Here is a 7,902-nt window from a genome sequence, read left to right as displayed (position 1 = left end):
CGTGGCCGGTGAGGGGCCTATGGCTTAGCTTCTAGCTTTGCTTTTTGATGGGATTTAAGTGACCCCTTTGATATTTGCTCGGGGTACCCGGTTCTACGGTACCCGACAGTAGCCCCCAAGCCCCTGGAGGAGTGCGTGCACTCTCCTGGGGGTTTTGCCGAGGCTTGGTTTATAGCCGCTCCCGTAGGAATTGAGTTTCATTTCTTGAGGTTTTGGTGGGTGCGTGCGAGTGCACCCGCCGGGTGTAGCCCCCGAGGCCCTGGAGGAGTGGAGTTACTCCTCCAGGGGCTCTTTTCGCTTTCGCATTTTGAGTGAGGAGTTTTTATCGCATTTGCCGAGCCCACAAATGCAAATTCGGGTTGTGGGGGTCTCAGCGAGGTTGCACGAAAAGCCCTCTAGCCTCCGCACGGAGCGAGAGGTCCGTCAGGGACCCCCCTAGCTTTTGGTACGACCCTCATGCTTCCTTTTTGCTCGGAAGGAGGGGTGGAATGTGCTAGGCTACCCTCTATGGGCACGAGGGTGGGCACTTCCGGTGTGCTGTTATCGGGTGAGTCCGAGTGGAGGCCCGTGCCCCATTCGCTAGGGGATGGCTAGCGGTCTAGAGACACACTCCAAGAGTACTAGAGGGTTTCTCTAGTGGGTGCCGAGGCTGTTCGCTGGGCCTCGGTGGCTCAGTGCCTCCCTATGGTGGGATCCCATTCAGAGACTTTCCTGCCGGTCTCGGACATGACTTAAGACGCCCGAGCGATTGTTCGCTCGGGCCTCGGCCATTCATAGGCTCGCCTTGAAGTCATCCCTGACTCTGTTGCCCTGGGGCGACTGTCGAAACCTCTAAGGGCCCAGCCTTCGAACCCCTGGACCGTAACAGGCTCGGTGCCCTTTATCGTATTTGTAACGAAACTTCTAGCGCGAACTTAGATCGTTTGTCTTCGTCTTGGGCACAGGAAGAACGAGGGCGATCATGGCCCCTGGCTTTTTTATTCGACTCTCTCATGTCCTTTTTGTTCAGACAGAGGGTTTGTTTGCCGAGCCCATTCGGGTGCGAGCCAGAGCCGCTGGGACTCGGCATGGTTGCAGGAAGAGCCCCTAGCCTCTGCACGGAGCGAGAGGGCCATCAGGAGCTTCCCTAGCTTTTTATACGTCCCTCGCGCGTGAGGGTTTGTTTGCCGAGGCCCCTTTGGGCGTGAGCCTGGGTCGCGGGGTTTCAGCATATCTACAGGAAGATCCCCTAGCCTCTGCATAGGGTGAGAGGGCCGTCAGGAGCTCCCCTGTCTTTTTGTACGACCCTCGCGCTTCCTTTTCGCTCAGAAGGAGGGTTTATTTTGCCGAGCACCTTCGAGTGCGAGCCGGGGTCGCTGGGTCTCGGCATGGTTGTAGGAAGAGCCCCTTAGCCTCTGCATAAAGCAAGAAGGCCATTGGGGATTCTCCTGACTTTTTGTACAACCCTCATGCTTCCTTTTCGCTCGGAAGGAGGGGTGGAACGTGCCTCGCTACCCTCGGTGGGCACGAGCGGTGGCACTTCTGGTGAGCTGCTATCGGGTAAGTCTGAGTGGAGGCCCGTGCCCCGTTTGCTAGGGGACGGCTAGTGGTCCAGAGACACACTCCAAGAGTACCAGAGGGTTTCTCCAGTGGGTGCCGAGGCCATTCGCTGGGCCTCGGTGGCTCGGTGCCTCCCTACGGTGGGATCCCATTCAGAGACTTCCCTGCCAGTCTCGGACACGACTTTGGGCGTCCCAAGCGTTTCACTTGCTTGGGCCTCAGCCCCGTATAGGCTCGCCCGCGGTCATCCCTGACTCTGTTATCCTGGGGTGGCTGTTGAAACCTCTTGGGGGCCCAGCCTTCGAACCCCTGGACCGTAATAGCCTCAGAGCCTGGTTCCTTCATATGAAAGGAATAGGCTGTGGGGAATATCTTCCCTATTGGCTCGGCAACGGGTGGCACGCCTTTTGAGGCGGTTTCCTAGGGAGGCAAAATGACGCCTGCTGCCGTAGTGGCTGAGCGTGACGTGGTGGATGGGATGTAACTGTTCTCGCATTTAATGAGAAAGACATGGGCGCGTAGGCTGGCGAAATCGGCTTGTGGTTAACTGTGCCGGATCAGGGGGAAACTTCCCCGATTTCATGGCCTATTTGTTTCACCTCCCCCCTGCATAAATACTCAAAGAGTCTCGCCCCTCTTCACCTTACCTTGCCTGCATTAGCTCTGCCTCCGTCGAGCCATCGCTAGAGCAGCGGGTGCCGAGAAGAAGAAGGGAGAAGAGCGAGCCTAGGGAGAAAGCGAGAAAAAAGCGAGAGCGTGGGAGAGAGAGAAAAACTCACCGCCGCATCCAATCCCTCCATCGCACTCATGGCCGGCGACATCGTTGTTGTCAAGGCAGACCCCTGGGATCCATCGGACGTTACCGAGGAGATGCTTCAGTCGCTTGTCGACGGTGGACTCCTTCGCCCGGTGATGGACCCCACCAGGCCAGAGTGGATTGCTCCGTATGGCAAGCCAAAGCCGAGGCCTCATGATGGCTACGTTGTGAGCTTTGTCTCCTTTCACGAGCGTGGCCTCGGCGTCCCGGCAGATCGGTTCATGCGGGCGCTCCCGCACTACTACGGCGTGGAGCTCCACAACTTTAATCCCAACTCCATCGCTTAGGCAGCTATCTTTGTTGCCGTCTACGAGGGGTATTTGGGGATTGCTCCCCATTAGGAGTTGTGGCTCCACCTATTCTGGGTGGGGCACACCACCAAGCCGACGGTCACATCAGGTACGAGGAAGGCGACGAGGGCCAGCGGCTACACTCTCCAAGTGTGCCAGGACCGCCAGTACCTCTACATCCTGGCCCAGCTCACGTCCTCCAACCGCTAGTGGTACACAAGCTGGTTCTACCTTCGTAACAATGATGGAGGACTTCCCCTTTACACCGGGTGGATTGTGGGGAGCTGCCTGGAGAGATGGAAGTACGGCGTCCCGAAGGACGACCAGCCCAAGCTGCAGCCGCTTCTGGAGGGGTTGGCGAGGCTGTGGGGCCATGGTCTTACCGTGGCTGTGGTCGTGGCCGCCTTCCACCGCCGAAGGGTGCTGCCGCTGATGGCTCAGCGGCGGCGACTGTTCGAGATGAAGTCGGGTGAGCCCATTGAGGGCATCCGGATGTCCTCCTCCGCCCTTTCCGACGAGGAAATTCTTCATCGGGTGGGGGAGACTGTAGAGGCGAAGCTGAGGGGCGGCAACTTGACCCCTATCGTGATGCGACCGTCATGGGGGTTCCTCTCGCTGGTAAGTCGTGTGCCGCTGTAGCCTCCGAGCCTCCTTAGTCTCCCCTTACCCCTTGTTCCCTCATGCACGTTTGTCATTCCTGCAGGGGATGAGGGACATGCGTTCCTCTCCGCCACCCGTTCCCGAGGACGCGAGGCGGCGGGCGATCAACCGGGCGCACGCCGATGCGCAGAAGAAATGGAAAGATGCCAAGGCGGCGAAGCGCACAAAGCAAATCCTCGCGTGCGAGGAGCTGGATAAGCACCGCCGTCAACAAAGGAAAGATGGTCTCCCGTTGGAGGAATCCCATTCGCCGTCGCTGTCGACGGAGGCCTTGAACGGGGATAACGAGGGGGGGTGGGGCGAGGTCATTTGGACCATCTCCCTAACGTAGTGGAGGTGGTGCCCAGGGCGTTGGCAAGCAGCCTGGCACTCCTAGGAGGAGGAGGAGAAGCAGACCCGGGGTCGGCGGTTGCCCACTCTAGGGCCGAGGCTGACACGCTCGAGGCGCGGGTGTTGGGCAAACACGCCGTCAGCCCAGTGGGCTCGGCGGCTGTGGTGGAACAAGTGGCGGTGGAGGCGACGTTACTGCCCCCGCAGAGGACCGAAGGGGCACCGGGGTCCATTGAGGACCGACCGGTGCCAATGGACACGGAGGCGACGCCTCTGCCGCTGCCATCGCCTTTGTGGACGAGGGCTGCCGTGGCGAAGCGGTTGCCGCCCCGCTCGAGGTAGGTGTATTTTGTGGGGTCACAGTACTTTCTATTCACTCTTTGGTCTCGTGCTGACCCTATAGGTGATTTTTCCTTAGTCGGAAGCGGCCTATGGACGAGCTTCCCTTGGGGCCCCTTAAGGCGCTCAAGGCGAGCCCTGGCTCCTCCGTCCACTGGGTGGTGGAGGCACAAGCCACCATACAACGCGGTGTGGTGTCGGCGAGGGCCGACCCGAAGGAGCCGGCTGCCCAAGGAGGGGCTGCCGAGGCGACCCCGACACCGACAGGGGAGGGAGTGCTTCCGCCCCGCAAGGGCGAGGCTCATGAGTCGGATGGGGCCGGCGTGCCCTTGGTTGCCGAGGCCCTTGGGGTCTCCGAAACTGAGACGACGGAGGCCAGGGCGCCCAAGACCGCTGAGACCGCAGTGGCCGCGGCTGGTGTTTCTGCGTCCACCGAGGCCATGATAGTGGAGGCCAGAGCCCCCGAGATCGTCGAGGCCATAATTACGGAGGCCAGAGCCCCCAAGATCGCCAAGGCCATCGTGATGGTGGTGAGGCCGTCTGTCCAGGAGGCGGAGATAAAGGCGGCGGAGGCCTCGGTGGCGCCCTTGGTTCAGGGCCCGCCGTTGTTGTGAGAGAGCGCCCAGGAGGTGGAGGTCTATCCGATCTCCTTCGACGATACTTGCCGAGTGCGGGAGGTGGTCGACGCCGAGGAGGCTGGTGCCATGGAACAGCTAGCGCCAATCTTGGACGAGGGAAGCTCGGCCCTCATGCGGGCACGACCCGAGCCTCGCGGGTGGGATCACCCGCGGGTACTGTGGCAGAGCCAGGACGACCCTGAGGGGGAGCCTCTGTTCACCCTCGAGGACACAGCCGAGGGCAGGCACTAGGGCACCTTCGAGCAATACCACCAGCTGGTGGAGCGGTCGTTACGGACGGCGCTGTCCGTGGTGGCCGACGAACTGCCCGAAGTCGCCCAGGTTCGCGTTTTCCTTTCTCGCGCGACGTTGTCTTTTTCTAGGTTTTGTTGCAATCAATGACCCCTGTTCTGCTTCCCCAGGAGCTCGAGACCCGGTCCCTTGGGAAGTCGGTCTTTCTCTAGTGGGAGAGAGGTGTCTGGGACCAGCTTCAGTGGTAGAAGGGCCTTCTTGCCGGCGCCAACGAGCTCCTATCGGTGCGGAGCGTGGAGGTAGAGGACCTCCGCCTTCGTTGTGCCGACGCGAAGGTCGAGGCGGCCATGGCCCAGACACAGATTGCCCCTCTAGCGGCATGGGTCAAGGAGTTGGAGGAGCTCACCCGCACGGTCAGCGATCCGGATGCCTTCAGGGGCCGAGCCGTTGAAGCTACGACCTCGGCCACGGCTCTTGCGGGGTAGCTGGGGGTGGAATAGAATGCGCATCGGCTGATGAAAGGTGCCTTGGATGAGGCCCTTGCTGCAGCTGAGGCCTCGCGAACCGAGGCTGTGGTTTGGAGGGGGACGGTCGAGGGTGAGTTTTAGTCCCCTTGTTTTATTTTCTTCTCCTTATGTTCGTTCCCTAACTTCCTTGTGTGATGTAGAGCTGGGGAGTGAAGCTTCTAGGGCGGCCAAGGCTTCTTGGGTCGAGGCCCAGCGCTTGAAGGAGAAGGTCAAGGCTTCCTGGGCTGAGGCCCTGCATTGGAAGGAGAAAGCTGAGGCCTATCAGGTCGAGACCCGACGCTAGGAGCTCAAGGCCAAGGGTGAGTTCCATGGGCTTCTGCTCCTAATTTAGGTTGTTTTTTCTCTCGCTTAACCTTATTTCATTTTCCGTGGTGCAGAGTCAGAGGCGGAGGTTATTCGGGCGGCCGAGGCTTCCAGCGCGGTGCAGACGGTGCTCGAGACTGAGATCAGGGAGCACAAGGCGCTGAAGCATGCCACCCTTTCCACCTGCGAGGCCTTGGAGGTTGAAGGGGTTCAATCAGGCAGCTCCCTTGGGAGCCATTTGGTTGCGCTGAGCAGCCAGATGCACGAGCGGCTCCGAGGAGCGCTACACATGGGTGTCAAGCAGGCGTTGGCCGTCATCTCCTCTCACTATGTTGGCGTTGACCTCCTAGCCATCAGTGATGGCTATGTCTTGCCTGATGATGACGAGGAGGCCGACGCGGTGGTCATGAAGCTGATGGAGGCGGCGGAAGGCCCCGACACAGCGCTGGCAACGCTTTTCGAAGAGGAGGTGGTCCCTCCCCTACCGCCTATCGACGCTGGAGGCCCTGAGGCTTGACCTAGGCCCAAGGGGCTATGTAAAAATAGAGTAGAGTTGGAATTATCTTTGTATCGCAACGCTTGTGGCCATTGAGGCCTTTCTTTTTGAAGTATTTGTGTTTCTTGGTTGTTTTTCTCGTGTTTCCGAGCCTCTGCCCTCTGTTGCTCCTGATCAAATTTTGTTTGCAAAACACCGCCTTGGGGCCTAAGCCGTCCCATGGGTGAGAGGTAGTGAGGGAGTGCCATAGCCCAGAGGCGTAGGCCGTCTCGTGACTCTACCGACCTCTTGCTTAGGAAACAGACTTCGGTCCGAGGGGTTTTTACAACCGATTCGTCAGAGCATGTTAGAGACTTGGCGTAGGAATTTTTTTGAAAAACGACTGAAGAATGGTGCGTGGGACTTAGGAGGAGTCCCCCATCTAGCCCCCAAGGGAGGCTTGGTTCTACCGAGGCAGAGCCGAGTCTCCATTGCCATGTTATTGTATTGTCGAGACCTACGATGGGCTCAGGGGGTTTCTCGAAAAACTAGACCAACTAAAGAACGCTTTTTAATTGTATTCTGAGAAACAACATATACAATGCTTGGAAATTTAGGGATAAAAGCGACGTAGCTGTTCTATGTTCTAAGCGTTGGTGAAGACTTCGCCCTTCTCGTTGGCCAGCTTGTAGGTCCTAGGCTTCATTACTTGGGCGATGATGTACGGTCCTTCCCATGGCAGGGTCAGCTTGTGGTGGCCCTTGTTGCTCTATGCTAGCCTCAACACTAGGTCGCCTACCTTCAAGTCTCGACCTCAGATGCGCCGGGCCTGATAGCGCCATAGCGTCTGCTGGTATTTAGCTGAGTGTAGTAGCGTGACATCTCGGGCTTCCTCTAGTTGATCGAGGGCATCCTCTCGGGTGGTGCGGTTGCTTTGTTCGTTATAGGCTTGTAGCCTTGGGGAACCATATTCCAAATCGGTGGGGAGGATGGCCTCGGCCCCATAGACCAGGAAGAAAGGCGTGAACCCCATGGCTCAGCTTGGGGTGTTCCTCAGGCTCCAGATGATCGATGGGAGTTTGGCGAGCCATTTCTTGCCAAACTTTTTCAACCGATTGTAAATTCTTGGCTTGAGGCCTTGTAGGATCATGCCGTTGGCATGTTCTACTTGGCCATTGGTCCTTGGGTGTCCTACGGCCAACTAGGCCACACAGATGTGGTGGTCGTCGCAAAACATCAGGAACTTTTTGTCGGTGAACTGTGTCCCGTTGTCGGTGATGATGGTGTTGGGAACCCCAAACCTGTGGATAATGTCAGTGAAGAATAGCACTGCCTGCTCAGATTTGATTCGATTGATCGGACAAGCCTCGATCCACTTGGAGAACTTGTCGATTGATACTAGTAGATGGGTGTAGCCCCCGGGGGCCTTTTGTAGAGGCCCGACCATGTCGAGCCCCCATACGGCAAACGGCCATGTGATAGGAATGGTTTGGAGGGCCAGGGCTGGGAGATGTGTTTGTCGAGCATAGTACTGACATCCTTCGTAGGAGCGTACTAGCTTGGTGGCGTCGGCGACCGCCATTGGCCAGTAAAACCCTTGGCGAAAAGCGTTTCCTACGAGCGTCCAAGGCGCCGCATGGTGCTCGCAGGCACCTACGTGCAAGTCCCAGAGTAGGGCTCGGCCTGCCTCGGCAGTGACACATCGTTGGAGGACACTGGAGGGACTTTGCCTGTACAATTCGTCATTGTAGAG

This window comes from Miscanthus floridulus, chromosome 2, assembly GCF_019320115.1.
Source record: "Miscanthus floridulus cultivar M001 chromosome 2, ASM1932011v1, whole genome shotgun sequence".
Lineage (NCBI taxonomy): Eukaryota > Viridiplantae > Streptophyta > Magnoliopsida > Poales > Poaceae > Miscanthus > Miscanthus floridulus.
This window is presented reverse-complemented; position numbering follows the sequence as displayed.